Genomic DNA, 24,275 nt, shown 5'->3' with positions numbered 1-24,275 from the left:
TATTCATGTGTGACTAAATAATACAAAAAGGAGTCCCTTTCTCCTGGGTCCATCCAAGAGATCTATGAAAAGTTTCCTATGAACTCATAGTAAGGCTACAGAAAACAAGACTAGCACAGCACCTGGCACAATGTTAGTCATTTGTCACAAACCTAAAAGTGTGTTTGGGCTAATAATTATGACACATAGACCCCTTCCTGGATTCTGCCTCCAGAAACCCTTTCCCAGATCAATACCATCCCAGCTAGTCCCTGGCCCTGCTGCTGCTGGGCTCTGCCTCCAACCCCAGCAGACTTTCACCACTGAAGCACAGACCATGACAGCTACAACTGCCCTTCTCCCAGAATGCCAAGAAACTCCATAGGCCCACATATGGTCCACACCAATCAGAAGAAGAACCCTGGCAGCTCTACCAGGGGTCAGGCTGGTCCTAGGTACCCCAGAAGAAGAACCAGTCTCTTACTGAAGGCCAGGACAGATCTAAAGACCCAAGATTTTAACCAGAGACCAGGCCCAATCAAGAGACCCAAGGACCCCCAAACCACAGTGGAAAGACCCTACTGAACCTGAAGGTTCACCAGTCACCAAAACCATTGGCCATTTAGACCAGAAGACTAGAGAGGAAACAGAAATCAAGGAACAAAATGTCCATCCAACAAAGACAAGCACAGGAATCAACACCTAGACCTATAATCATTCCAAATCCAGATTCCTAAATGCCAGTGTAAGAACACAGTCAATTACAGAAAGGATAATATGTAACCACCAAAACCCAGCTATCCTATGACAGCAAAATATGAACAACCAGGGAGCTTGTATGGGTCTAACCTAAGTCAGTTGTATACCTTGGTCTATCTGTGGGACTCCTATCAAGGGGAGCTAGAGCTGTCCCTAATGCTTGGGCTGGCTCTCAGGAAGCTATTCCTCATACTGGATTGTCTTGCCCAGCCATAATACAAAAGGAAGTGCTTAGTCATACTGCAACTTGGTATTTTATACTTTGTTGATACCCATAGGAGGCCTGCCCCTTTCTGAACAGAAACAGAGAAGTGGATTAGGGGGAGGAAAGGTAGAGGGAAAGGAATAAGAGGAGAGGAGGGAGGGGAAACTGCAGTCAGTATGTGAAACAAATTAAATTTTAAAAAATGGGACACAGAGGTCATGAAATTTCTCCCTAAAGAATGCTTTCTATTCCATAGTGAGACACACCTTTGATCCCACAATCGGGAGGCAGAGGCAGGTGGATCTCTTGGAGTTTGAGGCCAGCCTGGTCTACAAGGCAAATTCCAGGACAACAAAAACTACATAGAGAAACCCTGTCTCAAAAAATAAAATAAAAAATGCTTTCCAAGTTATTTCATTGTGAGAGCTTGGGGTCCCCAGAACCCACAGAAACAGCTGGGCATGGCCAGCTGTGAGCACCTGCATCCCAGTACAGGGCAGAAGGGTCAGGGGCTCTCAGACAATCTACCTGCAATGTTCCAGGTTCAGTAAAGAAATTTCCTTTAAAAAAAGAAAGAAAGAAAGAAAGAAAGAAAGAAAGAAAGAAAGAAAGAAAGAAAAAGAAAGAAAGGAAGGAAGGAAGGAAGGAAGGAAGGAAGGAAGAAAAGAAAGGTGGAAGCTGGCCATAGTGGCCTGCATATTTAACTTCAGCACATAGAAGGCAGAGGCAAACAGATCTCTGTGAGTTTGAGGCCAGCTTGGTCTACAAAGCAAATTCCAGGCTAGCCAGAGCTACATAGTGAGATCTTATCTCAACAAATAAACAAACTAAAAGGTAGTAGAAAGCAACTGAGGAAGACCTCCTAATATCAAGCTCTGGCCACCACAGGTACATGCACACATGTGTACTACACATACATGTGTGTGCATACACACATCACATACACATGCATATCTCTCTCTCACACACACACACATACACACACACACACACACACACACGAATCAGATCTGTGACCTACCAAGGACTAAAAGTAAGAGACAACTTTCCATGTAAACAAGCAAACAAAAAACCATAATGCTAAATACTTCTGAAGTGAATGCATGCCATTTTCTCTTGCCTTCTGCCATTGTTATTAAGATCGACTGGCAACCAGCTTCCATGCCCACTTCCCTCTAAGTGTTTCCTTATGTTACATGGACAGAAAAGGAAAGTGTTTCCCCAAACTCTCTTGCAGCTAGGTTCTACATTTGAAATGGGTTTAAACAGCTGAGCTTGCAAGAGTAAGTTGGAACCTACTATGACACCATCTTGTGGCTTCTAGGAGATTACGGCTGTAGATAAGGTCTACAGGATAGTGAGCAAGTTCTGTTGCCAGTCAACAGTTTTGGCTACTAGAAGCAGGTGTGACCATAGTGACAAAAGCTTCCTGAACCTTTTGTTTGTGACTATGCCATTATAATTTTAAATTTAAAGGTGGCTTTTGGTTCTTGGTCCTTTTCAGAGTCTTGGAAGGACCTTATTCCCTGTATCACCCCATTTCTTCTTCAGGGACTTGAGCCATGCCTTGGGTCAGTTTACCCAGAACAGACTCTGAAATGGGAATTTATATGTGGTTTATTGGGGAGGTGTTTCTGGCAGTGACCAATAAGGGGACAGAGGATGTGACAATGGAAAGGGGAAGAGGCTGAAAGAGCTTATGACTTTAGCTAGAGCTCCAGCCCCAGACAGTAACACTGAAGTCCTCTGGAGGGCAAATTACATCTCAAAAATAGACCTCAGGTGAGTAGGGCTTTCAAACTTACTGTCTGGCACCACCAGGGGTCACAGTGAAGAGAAGGAAGGGTGCTGTGTGCTTCCAGAGTACTCCAGGGCTCTTCAGCAGTTCTCTGGGAAAGCACAGGTATTTAAGACAAAGACCTACAGGCATGGGAGAGAGGCACACAGGAACACCCCAGTGATCGTGGGGAGCAGGACAATCATCAAACACAGGGCCCTCTACAAGGTGATGTCTATGACTTTCACTAAAACCCTGACAGGCAGGAACCCACAAGCCATGGATTCATTAGGTGACAATGACAAGTACCACACATGCTACTGAAGGGAAGCCTACAACTAAAGTGCAGGTCCACAACTGTGACAAGGACCAAGCAGAAAAGCTTGCTTCCGCAAGCCCTTTGGGCTCTGGGTTTCTACCTCAGGTAATGGGGTTTATTGAACACGTGGGCATTTTCTTCCATATTTGTGGGCATCCAGCAGAGAAATAAATGAAAACAATAGCAACCCAACACTGACAGGGGCCTTGGACCCTACCCATACTGGAGAATGCAGCATATTAAAGGCACAAACTCCACTTTGCCAAGCAGACACCATGGGTAGGCCAGTGGTTTACTCTGTGTCAGAATGCTTCCTCTACAATAGAAATCAGAACGATTTTCCCCCTATCTGTGTCAGAATCTGATGCAGATTTACAGTTACACAATATACTTATTTACCCAAAACATTTTTCCTCCTTCACATCATCATTTTGACAAGCAATGGTTTGCCCCAGCTGACCAACAGACCATCACTAATTCCCTTTTCTTCCAGTGTTTACTCATTTTAAAACCTAGCAAAATTGGATAAGGCATGTTAAAAAAAATTTATAAACTAATTATATTACTGATAATGAAAAAGCTGAAATTCTTTGTGATTTTCTGTTGAAAGCCCATGTCAAGCCTTTTCGGGGAAAGATGTGACTAACCAAAAAAAAAAAAAAAAACGAAAAGCACTGGCTGGGATGGGATCTGCACACATTGAGAACCCAGCCTGTAGGAGAGGCAGCTGTATGGATGCGGGCACCACTGGGAATAAAATGAAAAGGCATTTGTGAGTTGCTGGTATCAGGGAAATTTAGATAATTAATACCTACATATTCTCATTAAAAACCACGACTTCCCAGTTGGCTTCAACAAGGGAACCCTTTAACTTTTTCCCCAGTAAGCCCTGCTGGCAGAATCCCACTCTTGGGCAGCCCATGATGGTCCTACTTGTTACCTCCAGCAAGCTGCTGTATTTCCAAGTGGGCCTCAAATGTAGTGAGATGGAGGAAAGATAGTAGTATTGTAACTTTAAACATGAGATTCTTCCACAGCTGAGCTAAACAAAATCTATAGAGCTAATGGAACCTTTAATATAGAAAGGAGTTATTGTTTAACCCAAAACTCTAGTAAATAGCAACAAAATAAATCACAAAAGAGTAAAAATGACAAATATTCCTTCTTGAAATTTTATTTAGTGCATAAAATAAGTAAAAAACAATAAATCTTAAGAAATAAACGACTATATACTAGAAGTCTACATTTAATATAGAAAAGTTGTAGGTAGAAGAATATTTGTTCTTTTAAAGATTAAAACCATTAGAAGTAGGGAAAGGGAGTTCACTTTAAGAAGTGTAAAACCCAGGGGGAAAAAAATGTAATGTAAAAGTATTGCAACACACTTTTAAGTCTCTTTGTAAAGCTTTTTCTCTAAGGACACAGAACTGTGTTAGCAAGCTGCTGCTACATAACAAATATAGCTTGGACGATGTGCATGTTCTATTGTTCCTGTGTGTCAGATGACCTGTCCCATGGTTACTCCTCTGCAGTCTCCACTGGAAAGCAAGACAGCTCTGCTGGTCCTGCCTGGGATCCTGTCTAGGCCGTGTCTGACTCCAGGCTAGTCTGGAACAGTCTTGGATGGGCTACTGCCTTTCTTCATGTGGTCTCTCATTTTCCAGCAGGTCAGCTGGGGTGATTCATATAGAAACAGCAGATTTCTAAGAATAAGAAGAAATCGCACCAGCCATTTTAAGGCCTGAGCTTTTCAACTGCACACATTATTCCCATCAGCCTCTATTGGACAAACCAAGTTGCACCTTTGGCTGAGTTAAGATGAAATGAGAGCTGAGAGAGGCTGAGAGAGGCCACAAGACAGTCATTAGTTGTCTCCATCAGTGTGGTCACACTGCCTGAATCATAATCTACAAGAAACTCTAGATATACTCAGAAGACCAGGCAGGCTTCCAAACAGCCGCTTCATGGACCTTTCTACATACTGCTCCCCCAGTCAGTGCTTTCAAACTCTCCAGGGAAAGGGAATTTTAAGACTATGATTCTGGTCAGGGTTTGTGCAAAGTGTGAAAAATTCTAATTCATTTTATGAAGGTGGTGTGAGCTGATATTAATGTATCAAAGAATACTAGAGACTATTATAATTTCTGATCAAAAGAGTGGAGAAGCTGAAATACAACAGTAGTTTGTAGATATGGAGGAACATTAAGGGAACAAAACCCACAGCCATTGAATAGTTTCTTTTAGGAATTCAAGAAGGACATAATAACACAAATATATTAATATAATTCAGCACATTGGGCAAATGAAAAGATACTCAACCATCTTGATTGCAAACTAAAAATATATCTGATAAATTTAGCATTTAATTATAGTCAATAGGAATCAAAGTTCGAGGCTAGCCTGGTCTACAATACTAATGTACTTCTACAATATATTTTGTTCTTTTCTTTTTAAGACAAGATCTCACTACATAGCTCTGCCTGTCCGGGAACTCATAGATTAGATGAGCCTCAAACTTGAAGATCCTCCTTCTGCTTCCCAGGTACCAAGATTAAGGGCGCACACCAGCACATCTGGCATTGACTCTTCACATTTTTAAAAAGCAGCTTTCTGGTTTATTGATGTGTATTCATATTCATTGTACACAGTAATGAGTTTCAAACAGGCAATTTCTCCCAAGTATATCATCATCCCATCTATACTCAACCCTCATATCTCCCCTTCTCTCCTCCTCCCTCATCCTGCCCCAATCTTCTTCCTCTACCCAGTCTCCCCTCTGTCGTTTATATATTTGAATGATTTAATACATCTATATAAAACTAAGATCCAAAATACTTAAGAGAAAACATGGGACATTTTTATCAGTTCATCTTATTTCATTTAAAATAGCGATCTTTAGTTGTATCCATTTTCTTGGAAATGACATAATTCTCCTTGGAGTCTTTTGTGTATATATTCCAGATTTTCTTTGTCGTACTCATCTGCTGGATACCCAGGCAGATTCCCTGATTTACTTAGAATAGTGTTGTAGTCGCACGGTGTGCAAATCCCTCTGTGGTGACTGCTTAGTGTCCTTGGTCATATAACTAGAAGTGGTACCACTGGTTCATGTGGTAGTTTCCCCCCCCCCCCGTCCTTATTAAAATATATTTTTTTCTTATGTAATATATCCTGATTACAGTTTCCTCTCCATTAACTCCCTCCCCTCAGAGATCAGGGAACACTATCGAAGAATGTAAAAGCCAGAAGGGATGGAGAACAAGGTCCTCTAAATCAACATGATCAAAATTCACAGAGACTGAAGCAGCAAGCACAGGCAGGGCCCGCACACACCAGGTCTGCACCAGGTCCTCTGCGTACACACTACAGCTTTCTGTTTAGGATTCTCATGAGACTCCTGAGTGTGTGAATGAGTGTGTCTCCGATTCTTGTGCCTCCTCTTGGGGCTCTTTTATTTCTCTGTTGGCTTGGCTTGTTCAGTTTTGATGTGATGGTTTTCGTTTTATCATTACATTTTATTTTGTTATGTCTTGTGGTTATCTCTTAGGAGCTTGCTCTTTTCTAATGAGAGAGTGGATCTGGATGGGAGGGGATGTGGAGAGGAACCGGGAGGAGTAGAGGGAGGAGCAACTGTAATCTTCATTTTTAAAATAATACCTTAAGAATCTCTGGGAAACAATGCTACAAGAGCATTCCCTTTTCAATCAGATGTAAGGCAGAAATGACCCTGCCACTACTATGAGCCAATGCCGTTGCAGAAGGGCCAGTCAGTACAATAGAGATGAAAAGGAGGAGGAGGGGGAAAGAAGAGAAGGAAATGAGGAAGAAAACAGGTATATATGTGTTTGGGAAAGGAAACATCAAATATCCTATATGACTCTCCAAAATACCCAGTACCACTTGGAGTAGCTTACATCTAGAACTTCCCCAGAGGTTATGACTTAATGGCTTGGTTGTCAGCTTGGAAAGGCAGAGCCTAAAGGGTGGTTTCTAAGCCGCTGGAAGCATGTACTCAGAAACAACTATATGGGGCTAGAGAGATGGCTCAGTGGTTAAGAGCACTTACAGCCCTTGCAGAGGACCTGGGTTTGGTTCCTGGGACCACATCAGTCAGATATTTAAGCTTATTCTTGTTATCTAAATGATCTAGTGTGCAATACTGTTAGCAGCTCTTTGCAAATTAAAGAGTAGAATAAACAGTTCAGGAATATCTGTATTTTAGAAATTATACTGGAAACCAGAGGGACCTTATACTTCTGAAGAAAGAACTGGCCATTCAGTATATTGCAGTGTCACCACAGACTAAGTCCTTGGGAATATATTGACCAAAAAATATTCCTAAGAGGGGGAAACAAGGGACATGGATCAGTGGGTAAAAGTTTGTCATGTAAGCATGAGAATTTGAGTTCGGATCCCCAGTGCCCACACAGAAAGCCATGAGTGTCTGTAACCCTGATGTGGGAGGCAGGCATGGGCATGCCAGAGGGCAGGACAAGGGAACAGGAGTGATGACGGGCAGTTCCCCAAAGCTCAATAGCCATTCGGGCTACCCAAAATGGCAAGCTCTGGGTTTGGTGAAGGGAGACTGCCTCAGACATTAAGGTGAAGAGAGACAGAGGAAAACACAAGGGCACTGACCTCTGGCCTCTGCCCACCCCCACACAAGTATTCCTGTATACTTGCAAACTCACAAATATACACACCCTGCCCCCCCCCCCAGATGCAGGTACAGAAAATAACCACACAACCTTAGCGTAATAAAGCTTCTAAGTGCTGAGGGATGGCTCAGTGGATAAAGCACTTGCTGAGGTCCAGGGGGCCACAGTCCCAGCACTTCTAACAGCAGAGTGGGGTGTTTCCTTTCAGTAAATATGGAGGTGGAGCCCTTCTCCACACACTGACTGCCTGAACACTGACAGGTGTAGAAAAGCAGCTCCAAGTGCGCAGCACTTCATATGCCCCTGACACAGACAGACAGAACATGGTGACGTGGTGGCAGCAGCGGGTGGGATTTATGTCATGTGGCATCCTCTGAGAGAAAACTAGCTTCTCAAGAGTAGCCAGAATAGACAGATAAAATGCAATGCTGTCAAGAATCTGCCTTAAAGGGCCACAGGAAATGAAGCCGGGCACAGGGGAGGACAAGACAGTCCCAACAGCTCATCTGCTCACAACTAACACTCGCCTATGTAAGCATCTCAAGTAGAACCCAACTCTGACTAGTGTATCGCCACCAGGAAAAACATCCAGCTTGACACATGCAGGCCAGCTGTCTCATTTAGTGGACCAGGTGACGGCTACTCCTCAGGGACTGACTCTCAAGCCCCAGGAGGAGGCTGTTCAGGGCCCCCACCAAAAGATACGCTGGAACCAGTACAAGTTTAGCTTTGTTGCTTTATTCTGGTATCAACTTAAGAGTCATTCACAAGAAGGGGGCGGGGTCCTACTGGTGCCCATCCAGCCGGTGATACGCGCCTCCTGATTGTATTCCCCCAAATTCATCTCCAGTCTTCCAAAAGCAGCCAAGCCGCCCCGCTGGGACTCCTCTAAAAGGCAAATCCAATCACCACAACCCGCTTACCCCCTCAGCCAAGGTACTGAAAGCCCTTGCTTTGCATGCTGGGACTCTTCCTGTCTCACCACCCCCCACCCCATTCCAGTGTATGTTTCCAGTGTTGCTAAGCAACAGGTCATGAGCCCACCAAACCTGGATTTGAGATCATTAAAGGCAAGCCAGAATGGCTATGAGAATTCCATGAGTTTTATCTTCTAAGTCAGCGGCTATTACGTGGAAAATATGCTAGATCCAAAGTCCCCAAATCACTATCTTTATTTTTCTCTTTACTCTAGTTTTAACCAGAGGTCATTCTCATTAAAAAGCCTCTGGGGTCTTTGACAAATGTAAGTTTTACAGTTGCTGAGAGATCCTTGGCCCTGCCCTGCCACAGCAGGCCTGCCAGTCACCCAGCTGCCATCAATTAACATTCCATCAGTTTCTCTGTCAGTTCGGGTTAGGCTGACTGACTCACAGGTACAGAGCTGGAATTTTTAATGAAGTTTCATTCAAAAGAAAAAAATTTAATGAGAAGTTATTATGTGAAAATCATTATTCAACAAATGTGATATAATCCCAAGGACACTGAACTTCATTGTCCTAGTTACTGATAGGTAGACTAATTTTCTAAATAGATATTATTAAATGACCTTCTGTATTAGACAAAAAACACTTTTTTTTAAAACCTGTGTTTAAAAGGTCAACTTTTTAAAAAGGAAAGGAAAACAAGAAAGTCAACAAAAGAAAAAAAATGAAACAAAATAAAGAACAAGAAAGAGAAAATATTAAGAAGAAATCAAAAAACAGAATGACAGAAAGAAGTAGAAATACACGAAGAGGAGAAAACAAGAAAGAGCATGCACAGGGAACAGAATGACCTGTTATGTCTACTCCCTTCAATGCAAAACTACACAGCTAGGAATCTACTGCTGACACAGCCTGTTTTATGAACAGATTCGATATTCACATATATATTTGTATAAAGCCCAAGACACCAAATGATTAGTTTATATGATAAAGAATCCCAAGAAAATCTTCTGAGGCCCCAGTCACAGGAGAGCATTGAAGCTGAAGAATGTGTCCATCAGTCCCTGGTGGCCTGTGGGGAAGGAACAAAGGACAAAAGGTACAGGGCTCATCAGGGTGCACCATACCAGAGACCTTACTTTACTGGAAAAGAAAGAATAAAGGATGAAAGCCCACAGAGGCAGAGTGTGATGAAACTTACCTGCTTCCTACTCTTCAGATAGCAATTTCAAGCAGAATCATGAGTTGAAGTTACACACACACACACACACACACACACACACACACACACACACACAGGCTCAATAAAATACTTGCAAATTCAATTCAAGAACACATTAAAAAGATAACCCATCTTGCTCAAATCATCTTCATTCCAGAAATGCAGACACATGTAAGTCAATAAAGGTAGTACAGCACAGAAATGTACTCAAGGGCAGAAACCACAAATCCCTTCAACAGCCTGAGAAAAGGACTTTCACAAAATACAATGTCTCTGCAGTGGTGGCCACACCTTTAATCCGAGCACTTATGAGGCAGAGGCAGGTGGATCTCTGTGAGTTTGAGGTCAGCCTCACTACAGACCTAATTCCAGGACAACCAAGGCTACACAAAGAAGTCCTGTCTCAAATTCCACCCCCAACCCCCACCACTGTAAAGTCCAATATCCTTTCATAATAAAAGCCTTGAAGAGACAAGGAATGCAGAGAACATCATCTGTATTAGCTACTTTTCTATTGCTGTAATAAAACACCATGACCAAGACAACTTATAAAAGAGTTTGAGTTTAAGGTTCCAGAGGGTTAGAGTTCATGACTGTGGAACAGAAGCATGATAGTAGAAATGGCTGAGAGCTCACATCTCAAGCCAGAAGCAGGAGGCAGACCACTCACTGGGAGTAGGTGATGGGAGATGTCATTCTGTATATGTTTCTCATACTGGTTAATGAATAAAGCACTGTTGGCCAATAGGAAAGGAAGATAGGAGGGACAAAGAGGAAAGAGGAAGTAGTAAGGAGGAGTCAGCATGAAGAGACTGGGGAGACGAGACGCTGGCCCTTTTCCCAGTAAGAAGACCACGTGGAAATATTAGATTAACAGAAATGGGTTAATACTTAAGACAGAGCTAGCCGATAAGAAACAAGTAACGGGCCAACAGAATTATATCAAATACAGAGTCTCAGTGTGTTAATTGGGGCTGGCACGGCAGCGGAACAAGACCAGAGGCAGCAGGCGGAAAAACCTTACTCATTACAAGTAGGGGGTTAGGGAAGGCTTTTGAAGCCCCAAAGCCTGACCCAGTGACACACCTCCTAATCCTTCCCAAACAGTTCCTACCAATTGGATGCCAAGTATTCAAACATATGACCCTAAGGACACCATTCTCATTTAAAACACCACATTATATTTACTTAATGAAGGCTATATATAACATACCTAAAGCCAAAATCAAGCTACATAGAAAAAAAAAAACCAAAAGATTTTTCACTAACATCAGAAACAAAAGGAGTGCAAGAGCAATAAGACAGGAGAAGAAGGAAAGAACAGGGATACAAATAGCAAGTAAAGAATAAAAGAACTAATATGAAAGCACCAAAGACCCTGGATGACATATCCTGAGCAAGACAAATACTGCTGGAGGGATCAGCACAACTGATTTCAGGTTATATAACAGAGCTATAATAATAATAAAGCCAGCATGACACCAACACAAAAACAGACACACAGGTTAATGGGATACAATAGGACCCAGACAAAAACCCAGCTATAGCCAGCTGACCTTTTTAAAAGATGCCAAAAATATATACTGGGGGGAAAACGGTCTTTTCAATGAGGCATTGGGGAAACTGGACATCCACTCGTGGAAGAATGATAGTACGCCCTTATCTCTCATCCTGCACAAAAATCAACTCTAAATGTATCAAAGTCTTCAAGGCAAAACCTGAAAAAGTAGATGTTAGATGAAAAAGTAGGAATAACATTTCAAGACATCAGGATAGGTGGGAGCTCTCTGGAAGGGGCTCCAGTGCCTCAGGAAATGAGGAAACAATCAACTAAATAGAGAATTCTCAGGGCAAGAAATACAAATGGATGACAAATATTTTTTTTTTAAGTATTCAACATCCAGTCATCGTGACGCATGCCTTTAATTCTAGCACTTACAGAGTTGGGGCAGATCTCTGTGAGTCCCAGGCCATCAGGGGCTACAGAGAGATACTCTGCCTCAACAAAATGGACCAACACCATTCAACATCCTTGTCCATCAGAGAAATGCAGACAAAAACCACGCTGAGGATGCATCTCACCAGGGAGAGCAGCTGTCACCATGAAACAAGAGGAATCCTATTCACTTTGTGTGAGACTGACCACAGGTTCAGATGGTTCTTTTTGTTTGTTTGTTTTGCTTTGTTTATTTGAGACAGGGTTTCTCTGTGAAGCCCTGGCTCTCCTGGAACTCACTTTGTAGACCAGGCTGGCCTCAAACTCACAGAAAATCTGCCTGCATCTGCTTTCCAAGTGCTGGGATTAAAGGTGTGTGACACCATCACCTGCCAGTGACTATTTCTAAAAAAAGAAAAAAAAAAAACAACACACACACACACACATAAACAAAAACAAACTCTGAAAATAGAACTTTCATATATAACCAAACTACACACTCAAGGAACTAAAGATGTGTCTACTGATGCAATAGAGGCAAAGGACTCTACATCTTACCAAGGATGCTTGCTCATCCATATTTATTGTCACAATAGTCCCAACAACAAAGAAATGGAATCAGCCTGGATGTCCATCAACAGATGAATGGCTAGTGAAAATGTGGTACATATACATAATGGAATTTTATTCAGCCATAAAGGAAAAGGAAATGAAAATTGGGAAAGCAGAAGAAACTGAAAAGTATAAAGTGTGGCCACTCAGCTCAGAAACACAGCATGTTCACTCATATGCAGAACCTACAGAGTTTACCTTTTATTTGGGGTAAATATGTGTAGAGCCTTGGAAGTTAGAAAAGGCCAGTGAAAGAGGAAAACATTCTCTAAGGGGGAAGGGAAGAATAATAGAATGCATGTGATACAAAAGCCAAAGGCGGATAACTGGGGATGGAAAGCTGGATAAGTTTGGCAGGGAGATTTGGGGAGGGGGTCAACCAAACAGCCATGTAAGAAAAAGCAATAAAGAAGAAATTAGCTACTTGGAAAACTAACCAAATCATAAAATTAAAAACAAGATACCCTATATGAGTGGATAGAGCTGTCACCAGATTCCAAAGGCTACTAAATGAAAACCCTAGTGACAAGGGTAGGCTACAACCCTAAGACTCCCAGAGTAGTACTGACAATTTCTACTGCTGTGGCTATCAGCAGAACTAATTGATGAACACACACACACACACAGAGAGGGGGGGAGGAAGGGAGAGAGAGAGAGACAGACAGACAGAGAGAGAGAGAGAGAGAGAGAGAGAGAGAGAGAGAGAGAGAATGTCTAGTTGCAGAACACAGAAAAATACAGCAGGAAAGGGGCTCCAGAATTCCTACTAGGAGAGAACTGCCAGCCTTACTCAGTATAGACCCTGTGTGCAACAATACCGATGGTCAGGAAAGATGTATTCCTGGTACAATAGTGGCAACTTTGTTATAGGAGTAACCAAATGTTTTCTGATTGGATTTGAAATCTCCTTCTATTCCCTTCTTTCCTTTCCTTCCTATCATCTTCCCTTTCTTCCTTCTTCCTCTTTCCTCTTCCTCCCTCTCCTTCCCCCATTTCTTACTTCACTTCTCTCCCTTCCCTTTAATAGCTTCTCTTATTTGCTTTTTGAGACAGGTCCTCACTGTAGTTCAGGATAGTCGGGAACTCACTGTACAGTAGGTTTGTACAGTAGGTGCCTTCAAACTCAAGGAAATTCTTCTGCCTTATAGGTGTGATCCACCATACCTGACTGCCCGCATTTCTTAAGTGTTTCCGTGGATATGTAATTTAAGGCTGACAGATATTTTTGCCATGAAGCCATGGGTAATGTACTTGCAATGCAAAGATGAAGACTGAATTTGACCCGAGAGCCCATATCAAAAAGCTGAGCATGGTGGCATGCATTTGTAATCCCAGCACTGGGCAAGCAGAGACAGGAAGATCCCTGGAGCTTGATGGCCAACCAGCCTGGCACCTCTGTTCTCACTCATTCACCAATACTATGCATGCATGTATACACACATGCGAGCGTGCGCGCGCGCGCGCACACACACACACACACACACACACACACTCAAACAAGCGTTAGTTTACTGTTTAGTCAGGATTATCATTGCTATGATGAAATACCATGAGCTTTCAATATTTATTCCTCCTTGAACACAAACACAAAAGTTGAACATATGAAATATGTTCAAACTTAGAATCACAAGCAGTTTATTTGGATCAGGCTTTCCTCCCTATTTTATACTTTATACAAATTGAGTGCCTAGCACGGGATACATTTCAAATTTGGAAAATTAAATATCTATCTATCTATATCTATATGTATGTATGTTGGGATGAGACTCAAGGTTAAACATGACATTTATTTAGTTATTATTGTTTTAGTCAGGGTTACTATTGCTGTGATGAAACACTATGACCAAAAGCAAATTGGGGAGAAAAGGATTTGTTTGGCTTACACTTCTACATCACTGCTCATCAGTGGAGGAAGTCAGAGCAGGAGCTCATGCAGGGCAGGAACCTGGAGGCAGGAGCTGATGCATGGAGGCCATGGAGGAGTGCTGCTTATGGATTGCTCTTCATGGCTTGTTCAGTCTGCTTTCTTTTCTTTTTTCTTTTCCCTTGGTTTTTCCAGACAGGGGTTCCCTGTGTAGCTCTGGAGCTTGCCCTAGAATTCGCTCTGTAGACCAGGCTGGTCTTGAACTCATGGAGATCTGCCTGCCTCTTTATCCCAATTGCTGCAATTAAAGGTGTGAGCCACCAATGCCTGGCTTCAGCCTGCTTTCTTATTGAACTGAGAACCACCATCCCAGGGTTGGTGCCTCCTGCAAGGTGAGAGACCCTCCTATATAGTTTTAAAACGCCCTATAGGCTTGCCTATGGCCCCATTTTATGAAGACATTTTTTCATAATTGAGGCTTCTTTCTCTGATGGCTCTAGCCTGTGTCAAATTAACATAAAAGTAGCTAGCACAACTGTCTCTGATCTCTATTTCTGATGAGATTTAAGTTATTATCCAAATCACCATTTCCTTAGAATAACAGTTGTTTTCTCTAAATATGTCCAGGAGTTTCCATTTATTGTTTTCAGAAATCTGTGCTGTCAGCTTTTTAAAACCATAAACACAACTTACACAAAAACTGGGCTTTGAGTAGGATTACTTAAAATGTTCTTTTCCCCTTTCTGTCTCTCCTCTGAACTTATTATTTATATATTAAACTTTTTGACACATTAATACAAACCCCAAAGTTCCCTTTCCCTTAAGGCTTTGAGCACTGTGCTATGGATAATTCTACGGGTCTATTTTACAGCTAGGTGACTTTTTCTGCAATTTCTTTCTGCTGTTAAGCCCACCAGGTGGATTTTATGTCGCCCATAATTTCATTTTCAATGCAAAGTTTTGGGTTTTGGTGGGTTTTTTTTTTCAGGGTTTATTTCTTTGTTGAAATGTCCTATTTTTTTCATTTATTATAAGCACATTTTCCTTCACATCATTGTATAAAGCTATGAAAAGTCATCTTGAATTTTTTTTCGGATAATTTCAACAGCGTGATCATCTGTGTTTGCTCTTTTGCTTCTCCTATGCTGTGTGATTCTGGACCACAGGAGAGTGGGGCCATCAGCAGGCGGGGTGGGGCTGTGCTCTGTTACACACCCCAAAGAACGTTTATTATTTACTATTTTTGTTTCATGCCAGCAGCTTGTAAAGTCCCATTTCTTGTGCAGCAGCCCAAATCCCCCATCTATCACTTCACCCTTAACTAAAGCACTTAGACCCAACCCTGCCCAAGAGAAAGTGATGGGTTCATGCAAGGTTTCTGATTTCCATTCTGGCTTTCCTGTTGCTGGGATTTCCAATGGTCACCGTGAACTGGCTCATTCTTTATACATTTTAAGTGGGCAGTTCAGACTCTATTTGGTTAGCTGCAGAAAGGTAAAAGCTGTGTAAACACGGAGAGCTAAACCTTTGTTATTCCCTCCTCTCAAACATCGACCTTTCCCTATAGTCTAATTATGGTTGGTTTTTGTGGCTGTTTTTATTTTGGTGCAGAGTTTGGACTTTTGTGTTGTGTGAACCAGTTTAGTTGCACCCTCCCTGGAGCCAGCTGCAAGTGTGCAAAAATCTCAGCACACTCACCACATTCCCCAGGATGAGCCAAAGTCCCTCTGCTAGCTACCAGGAAAGGCTTTGCCTGCCCCCTCCCCCCCCCAGTATAACATTATTGTACCTCTCACCCCCAAATGAAAGTTTACCTTGGTGTGAGAATGAAGAAAAATTAAGTCCCTGGAGAACAGTTGAACATTTTCAAAGACTGAAACTGGATTGATAATCCCACAGCAAAACTTTAAACTATGGGACAGGGGTGGCAGAAGCTGACGACCACCACTGTGCAAATACTGCAATCAGCAGGAGCAAAGCTGGGGCAGATCAGCCCCCCCCCCGTCGGTATTTTCATCTCTAAGCATTCTTGATCACTCTCAGCCTTTCCTTACTGGGTCAAGGCCCTCCCCTCCAGAGTGGCAACACCACCAGATATACTTACTAAACTTGACTTCCAATTTCCTCCAAGGAATAAGCGTCCCCTCTGTGAGTTGGTGAGCATCAGAGTGTAGGCAGTCTACATCTGTGGGCAACACACGCTTGTAAGTTAAATACTGAGGTCAGCTGTGAGAAGAGCAAACAGAAGCAGACTCATCCTAGGCTGGGCAAGTCATTCCTCATATGTGTGCACTGGGGGAGGAGGTGTCAAACTCATTGATTTTTGTTTTCTATACTAATATTTTATAGACTTAAACAGAAACTTTATAATACGTGAGCAAGCTTTCAACACACTTTCAATCTGCCCCTCTAAAATCCGCCATCCTATACCCAGGGTATCACATGCTGTATGAGACCACTAGAGGGGAGTAAAGCATTAAATGAGAACATAATATGGCTAGACTTGGAATCCTACGTGGGTCATACTTAAAGCTGTTGCCTGTTTGCTGTTTCCATTCAACCTCACTTAACTGCTTCAAAACATACAGAAGTGAGGGAACCACCATTTCCGTATTGAAATCTGCCCTGTGAACTTTGAGAGCACGCATTCCTCAAGCAGGAACAGCTCCTCAGACACATGGGCATGCTCCCTCCAGCTCTATTTCATGATGACAAAAACTGCCCTCAGAAGAGCCTGATCTTGAAAACAAGTCCCCATAGAAAGCAACCACGGTGTCCTGCTGCTTGTTTTCAGAGATCTCAGAACCTTGTCTGGCAAATTCCTTGCTGCTAGAACGTGGTTCTCAACCCCAACCATAAAATTATTTCATTGCACTTCATAACTGTTACTTTGCTACTGCAAGGAATTGTAAGGTAAAAAAATATCCCATATGTAACTTCCTGAAGGGTGAGGACCCACAGGTTGAGAATCATTGCCTTAGCTCCTCCCTAGGAGATTCCCAATTTTTCCTAGGCGTCCACTCTGCTCCCTGAAATTCTTACAAATACACATCGGTTCACACAGTAACAGTTGTCTCACAATGGCGGCTGGCTAAGCACTGTCCTAGGTACCTGTGCTCCGAAGCCGGTTGCAGGGCAGAGCAATGGTTAGAGGAAGAAGGCTTCTCTGTGGGCGTAGCTCTGGACAGCCAGCTCAGAGGGCCCGGTATTAAGAGAAACCAGGTCCACATGTATCCTTTGGTTTCTATAACTGGGTAAGGGGGTGATGTTCCTCAATTCATAAGTTCCCAGAAGTTACGGAGTGATAGAGTCAAGACGCTGTTACCTTCCTAGTCAGGCAGCCAAGAGTGTGCTCAATTGATTGATTCTTAATGGTGACTGAAAACTAGTAATGCAGTCTTCTTCAGTCACATGTGACAGAGCTATGGCTACAAGGGGTAGAACATTAAGTTCTCTCTCTTCCTCTCTCCCTCCCTTCTTCCCTTCCCCCGCCTCTTTTGGTCCCTCCCTCTCCCCCTCTCTACATGTATGTTTCTCTTTCCCCCTCTCCCCCTCTCCCCCTGTCCGCCTCCCACTCTCAGGGAACAGTAGTTCTGAAAGTCTGAACCCTGACCTGGCTCCAGCCTGCAAGTGCAGCAGGCTGCTGAGATGAAAGCACAGAAATTGGCCATGCAGAAGGTCTCCTATCAGTTAGGTATTAGAGTCAAGCCTGTGGCCACACGGCATACCTTACAGCTGTCCGTGTTGAGAATTTATATAGTCCCAATGTGTATAGGCTAAGATGCAGGTCCTCAGAATTCCTCCTCTAATACGTCCATCATTAAGAGAGGCTCAAGATTGATGCTCATGAGAGATTTGGATGGAAGGGAAACAGCAGCCGTATTGGATTCATGTGCTTCTCTGTTACTCAAATCCAGGTTACAGATGTGAAAAAAGTTCCACATCAAGTGACCCAGTTAAGAGGATTCTCTCAAGTGAGCCTCGCTTCCCCTTGCAGACAGATGCTGCCTGTGGACATTGGCTTCGGCTGGACACACGGGCTTCCAGCATTCATTTCCCCTTCCCTGTGTCCAAGGCGGACTTGTGTATCTAGCCCCAACAAAGGCATGCCCAAAGTCCTTAATATTCCCTGTTATCCATCCACCCACATTCTGTGGTCTGTATCTCTTCTTGGTTCTGTTTGTTTGGATGCCAGCTGTGTTTACTTCACTTTACCAGAGCAGGTAAGAAAGGCAGATGGTCTGTGGGCTGCCCTTGTATCATCAGGCCCGGCCTTCTTGACTGCTGCCATCTTTTCTATGACCCTCTTCCAGTACAGAAAAACAGGAGTCACGGAATTCAAAGGAAGGCTAGTGGTAGGACGAGAAGGCAGAGGAGGAAGATGAAGAAGGGGAGGAGCAGGAGGTTGGAGGGAAAAGCAGAGGAAGGTCTGGAGTGACGGTAGGGATACAGGAAGTCTATCGGTAACACCTGTACTCACCTTCATTTGCCTCCACCAGTACCCCTCTCTGTAAGTCAGGAAGTCTGCCCATACTTAGCTTATGAATCATATGTGTATGTGTAAAAAGCTGTATGTGTAAATAGCTATCTCTTAACCCAGTTTTCATAACTTCTAGGTTGTTTGTTCTATTTGAGACAGAATATCTCTACATAGCCCTGTCTGCCCTGAAACTAACTATGTAGACCAGATTGGCTTTAAACTCAGAAAGATCCACCTGCCTCTGCCTCCCTACTGTTGGGATTAAAGGCGTGTGACAACCCACAAGGTTTACTTCTAGGTTTTTAACACTAAAAATTGTGACATGTCGCTTATATGCTGGCTTAAAGCAATGGCTGTAACATGCTGCCACTTATAAGGCATACCACTCCATGTGTGCCTGTATGTACAGACTGAATACAGACTGTGCTGAAGGGGTGGACTCCAGCTGGGAATCGAACAAGCAACAGGGCTTTCATGCACATCTACTTACAGTTCTATCACTGGTGTTAATTTTAGAAATGTGGACTGGCTTATGAACAAACCTATCACAAATATTATTTTATCTCCTGCACTTGCTCCCTGAATATTAACACACATAGAAGTGGCTGCTGCCATCTGTGTTCCCAAAATAATCTATGGTGACAATGACACAGCCCTCCTCATGAAGGTGTTTCCACTGATGATTTTATCTGGCCTCAGCAAATGATGACTTCTGCCAGTTAATGAACTTACTTACAACAATCCATTCACATCAGGGCACAACTACTTGCCGTGTGTGCTCACTGGGAAAGGGAGAAACCAAGGTTTCTAGAAAAGAAACTGTGTACACACTCAAATGGAAGCCAGGCATCTGCCAGGGTATGCATCTTAATGAAGACAACAAAACTATGATTGCCCCTGAGGAGGCAGGGTACCATGGAAAGATTTTCTCCAACATAATAGCATTGTGAAACATTATCTACCATCTCTAGAATCATGAAAGCAAAGGGCAATGAGGGCAGATCAACTTATCTTCTGTTCTTAAAAACCCACAGAGAATCCAGTAAAGTATCCAGATGGGGATGGGTTTGCCAGCCGGAACCATTGAGGGCAGTGCTCTTGTGGTAAAGCAACTGAAGGTCCAGAGAAGTCAAGTATGTATTGTAGGCTCGGTGGAATTTGCTTAATAAGTTGCACATTTGACATTGTAGGTCAGTTCTTCCCGTGCCAGGAGACAAAGCTTATTATATAATCACATACTTGTCCTGGCTGGGAATGAATACTGAGGAAAGACAGTCTCTGTTGTTTCCAAGCTTTCTCTGGTCAGCCAGTTGCTGAGGTGAGCAGCCATCAGAGGCATGTTTTCAAAGCTGAGTCTGCTTTGGGACATCTGCCTTTTGCACTTACCTTCCACCTTCTCGGGAGAAGTCAGCGCAAGTCTTCCTGGCAGGCTATCTGATCTTGACCTGAGCCAGGGATGAGAAGCTATTGAGGCTAAGGACAAAAGCCTCTTCGGTTCTGGCAGTCTTTGCTACACATGGTGTCCATATCCAAACCGCATCAAACTCCTATGTTTGTTTCTGGTCTTTACAGACTTCTCTAAAAAGGACAAAGCTTAGCGCTTCACTGAAGGAAGCCACTGGATGATCTCGGTGCCTTTGAGATGATTTGCTTTCTTCCTGTATCTAAATGTTTACTTTGGAATAGGTAAATAGATGTAAATAATCCTTCTTCAAGAGAAAGGCCGAGTGAAGGTCAGCCTGTACTACACATATTCAGGAGGTGGCTGGAAGAGGGAAACTGGCTTCGAGCAGATGACATCTTTATCTCCAGATGGAGATGCTGCCAACTTTTCTTGGCAATGGGCCAGATACATACCGATCTGAGAAGGAAAGAGCCTCTTCTCTTGAAACTTAGTTTTAAGTCAACCTCTGTGCATCCTGGGAAGTTTACTTGATGTAGAATTGATATACTCACATGTCATTTTTACCAAGTGCTGAAAGCATGGATGAAAGGGGAGGAGGGGGCTCACATCCGAAATCTTGGAGAAGCTGATGCCAGCTCTATGGTTTGTTCACTCAGCTCAGATTTACTGACTTTTACTAGGTATGAGTGTCATTAGGACCTTTGCAAAGACTCTCATTTGAGCCTTTTAACCCCATGAAACATGTTATCATGGCAAAGTGGTTGCAGGAAGGCTCCAGTTTTCCTAACAACGGGGGTACCACCATGTGGTCTGGGGACCTTCGGTAGAGTCTGTCTCCCTTCTCCCTGGTTGGTTTAATCTTCCAAGTGGAAGTGAGGTAGGGCAATAGATGCAGAACATACAGCTCAGCTAGACACAGTGGTCTGTAGTGTGCACTGTAGACGAGGCATGGCTGCCATGTGCCAGTCACTTTCAGTGTGGAAGGGGGTGGATTTTTAAAAGGAACATTTTCCAGAGCTTTTCAGCCATTGGCTGGATGAGGGAATATGAACCACACTGGGTGTGGTAGTTTGAATGTAAGTAGCCCCTATAATCTCATAGGGGATGACACCACTAGGAGGTGTGGTTTGGTGGAGTGGGTTTGTTGGAGAAGTGTGTCACTGTGGGATCAGACTTTGAGGTCTCCTATGCTCAGGTGACCACCCAGGGTTTGTCAACTTCCTATTGCATGCAAGCCAAGATGTAGCCAGCACCATGTCTGTCTGCATGCCACCATGCTCCCCATCATAATGATAATGGACTGAACCTCTACAACTGTAAGATGCCACCTCAATTAAATGTTTTCCTTATAAGAGTTGTTATGGTCATGGTGTCTCTTTACAGCAATAAAAAACCCTAAGAGAGAAGTTGATGCCAGGGAATGAGTATTGCTGTGGCAGGCCTGACCATGTTCTTGTTTGGAGTAATATGGACTTTGGAAGTGTGGGTTAGGAAAGCAGTGAGATGCTTTAAGCACTGTTTAATGGGCCACACTTACAGGAGCACAGGAGACAGTGGCGCTGAGTGATTTGATGCACTGTGGAGACCAAGATGTCTCAGAGAAGAATGTTACCATGTGGTCTAGAGACTGGTCTTTTCATATTCTGGTGAAAAAAGTGGCTGCTATTTGCCCTTGTCTGAAGAGTCTGCCTGAGGCTAAAGTGAAGTGTTGCGTTAATTCCATTGACAGAGGCAATCTCAAAACAGCCTAGTATATGTAGACTCTTGTGTGGTAATCAGTGGTAACTCTAAGGGAGATTCGTAATGAAAAGGAGCTCACTGTGCAGGGTAACTTACAAAATATAAAACTGAAGGAGAAAAAGAGCACCAGGAAGTAGAATGGAGCCAAATCCTGTGTTCAGGGAGAGAGAAAAAAGTGGGCAAAAGGGAGTGACGACCTCAAGGCAAGAGCCCACCCAGCTAAGTTTCCAACTTTTGGAAAGAAACTGAAGAGAACCTTAGAGCTGAGTGTGGTGGGGCACACCTTTAATCCCAACACTAAGAAGGCAGAAGCTGGAGGTTCTCTAACTGTTTGAAGCCAGCCCGAGTTTCAGGACAGTCAAGCTTAGGTAGTAAAAGACAGAATGCTGGCAACGATGCAATTGAATGAGGGGGCCATGTTCCAGCCCCAGTAAGCAGTGGGAGTTGGGACTTGGCAGTTTCGGCCACACAGTTCTGGCTTTACAGTTATGGACAGAAGAAATGAGTTATAGAATTTGCTTCCAGGGGAGAACATGAGAGAGCAGAAAGATTGGGTTGGGGGAAAGAATAGAGGAGAACAAGGAAAGAGGTATCTTAATAGAGGGAGTCATTGTAGGTTTAAAGAGAAATCTGGCACTAGGGAAATGTCTGGCTATCTACAAGGATAACTCCAACTAACAATCTAAGCAATAGTGAAGAGGCTACCTTAAATGACCTTCCCTTATAATGAGATTGATGACTACCTTATATGCCATCCTAGAGCCTTCATCTAGTAGCTGATGGAAACAGAAGCACAGCTAAACACTAGCTGAACTCCTGGAATCCAGTTGCAGAGGGAGAAGGGATGAGCAAAAGGGTCAAGACCAGGCTGGAGAAGCCCACAGGAACAGCTGACCTGAACAAGGGAGAGCTCATGGTCTCCAGTCTGACAGCTGGGGAACCAACATAGGACCGACCAACGCCCCCTGAATGTGAGTGTCAGTTAGGAGGCCTGGGCAGTCTATGGGGCCCGTTAGTAAATCAGTATTTATCCCTAGTATACGAATGGACTTTGGGAGCCCATCCCACATGGAGGGATACTCTCTCAGCCTAGACACACAGGACGATGATCCCCCATGGAAGGCTTCGCCCTCCCTTCAAGCAGAAAGAGGATGGGAGTGTTGGCAGGGACCAGAGGAGGATGGGAGGGAGAGGGAACTGGGATTGATATGTAAAACAAGATTGTTTCTAATTTAAATAAATACATTAATAATAATAATAAATATAAATAATATATATTATATATATAATAAATATAAATAAATAATAAAAAAATAATAATAAAAGAATTTGCCTCCATGCCTAAAGAAAGTATCTGAGGCCAGGCATGTGTCAGGGGTGTCCCTGAATGGAGTCTTAATAGAGGCCACTGGGTGAAGCTGTGAAGTTGAAGCCTGGGTTACCTTGAAGACCCCAAGCTATTAGAGATGCCAGAGTTGTGAGACACGGGCTGAGGAGAGCTGCTAACAGGGAGTGGAGCCAGCTCAAGATGAGGAAATGTGTTGCCAACAAAGCTGAATGGAATTGGGAGCATTTTGACATCAGACACGAAGATGCAGAGTTTGGATTTGGCCTACCTGGTTTTCGGTCTTTCTTTGGTCCAGTATGTCCTCACTGTACTCCCTTCCCTACATTATGGAATGGTAATATACATTCTGTGACATTACATATTGGAAGTATGTGGTCTGCTTTTTGCTTTTGATTTTTGTAGGGGATTGCAGTTAAGAGATTGCATAAGTCTCAGAAGATACTTTGAACTTTTAAACACTGTTGAAACTATGGTAGACATGTTGGACTACATGTATTTTGTGTTACGATATTGCTACAAGCTTATGGGGGCCAGGAGAGGAATGTGGTAGTTTGAATGTAATTACTCCCCTTAATATCATAGGGAGCGGCACTATTAGGAGATATGGCTTTGATAGAGCGAGTATGGCATTGTTGGAGAAGTGTGTCACTGTTTGAGGACTTTGAGGTTTCCTATGCTCAAGATACTGCCCAGTGTGTTAGTTGACTTCCTGTTACCTGCAAGCCAAGATGTAGCCAGTACCATGTCTGTCTGCATGCCAACATGCTCCCTGTCGTGCTGACAATGGACTGAACCTCTGAAACTGTAAGTGGGCCACCCCAATTAAATGACCTCCTTATAAGAGTTGCCGTGATCATGGTGTCTATTCACAGCAACAGAAATCCTAAGGCACTGGGAGAGAGAAAAGTTGGTTTAGGGTATGACTTCTGCTGAGTCGACAATGATCCAATAGTATGTATGTATGTGTGTGTGTATATATATATATATACACACACACACACACACAGTCACAAAAGAAAGGAAGGAAGGAGGGAGAAAAGGAGGGAGG

This window comes from Phodopus roborovskii, unplaced genomic scaffold (genome assembly GCF_943737965.1).
Source record: "Phodopus roborovskii unplaced genomic scaffold, PHOROB, whole genome shotgun sequence".
NCBI classification, from domain to species: Eukaryota; Metazoa; Chordata; class Mammalia; order Rodentia; family Cricetidae; genus Phodopus; species Phodopus roborovskii.
Note: the sequence above shows the minus strand (reverse complement) of the source record.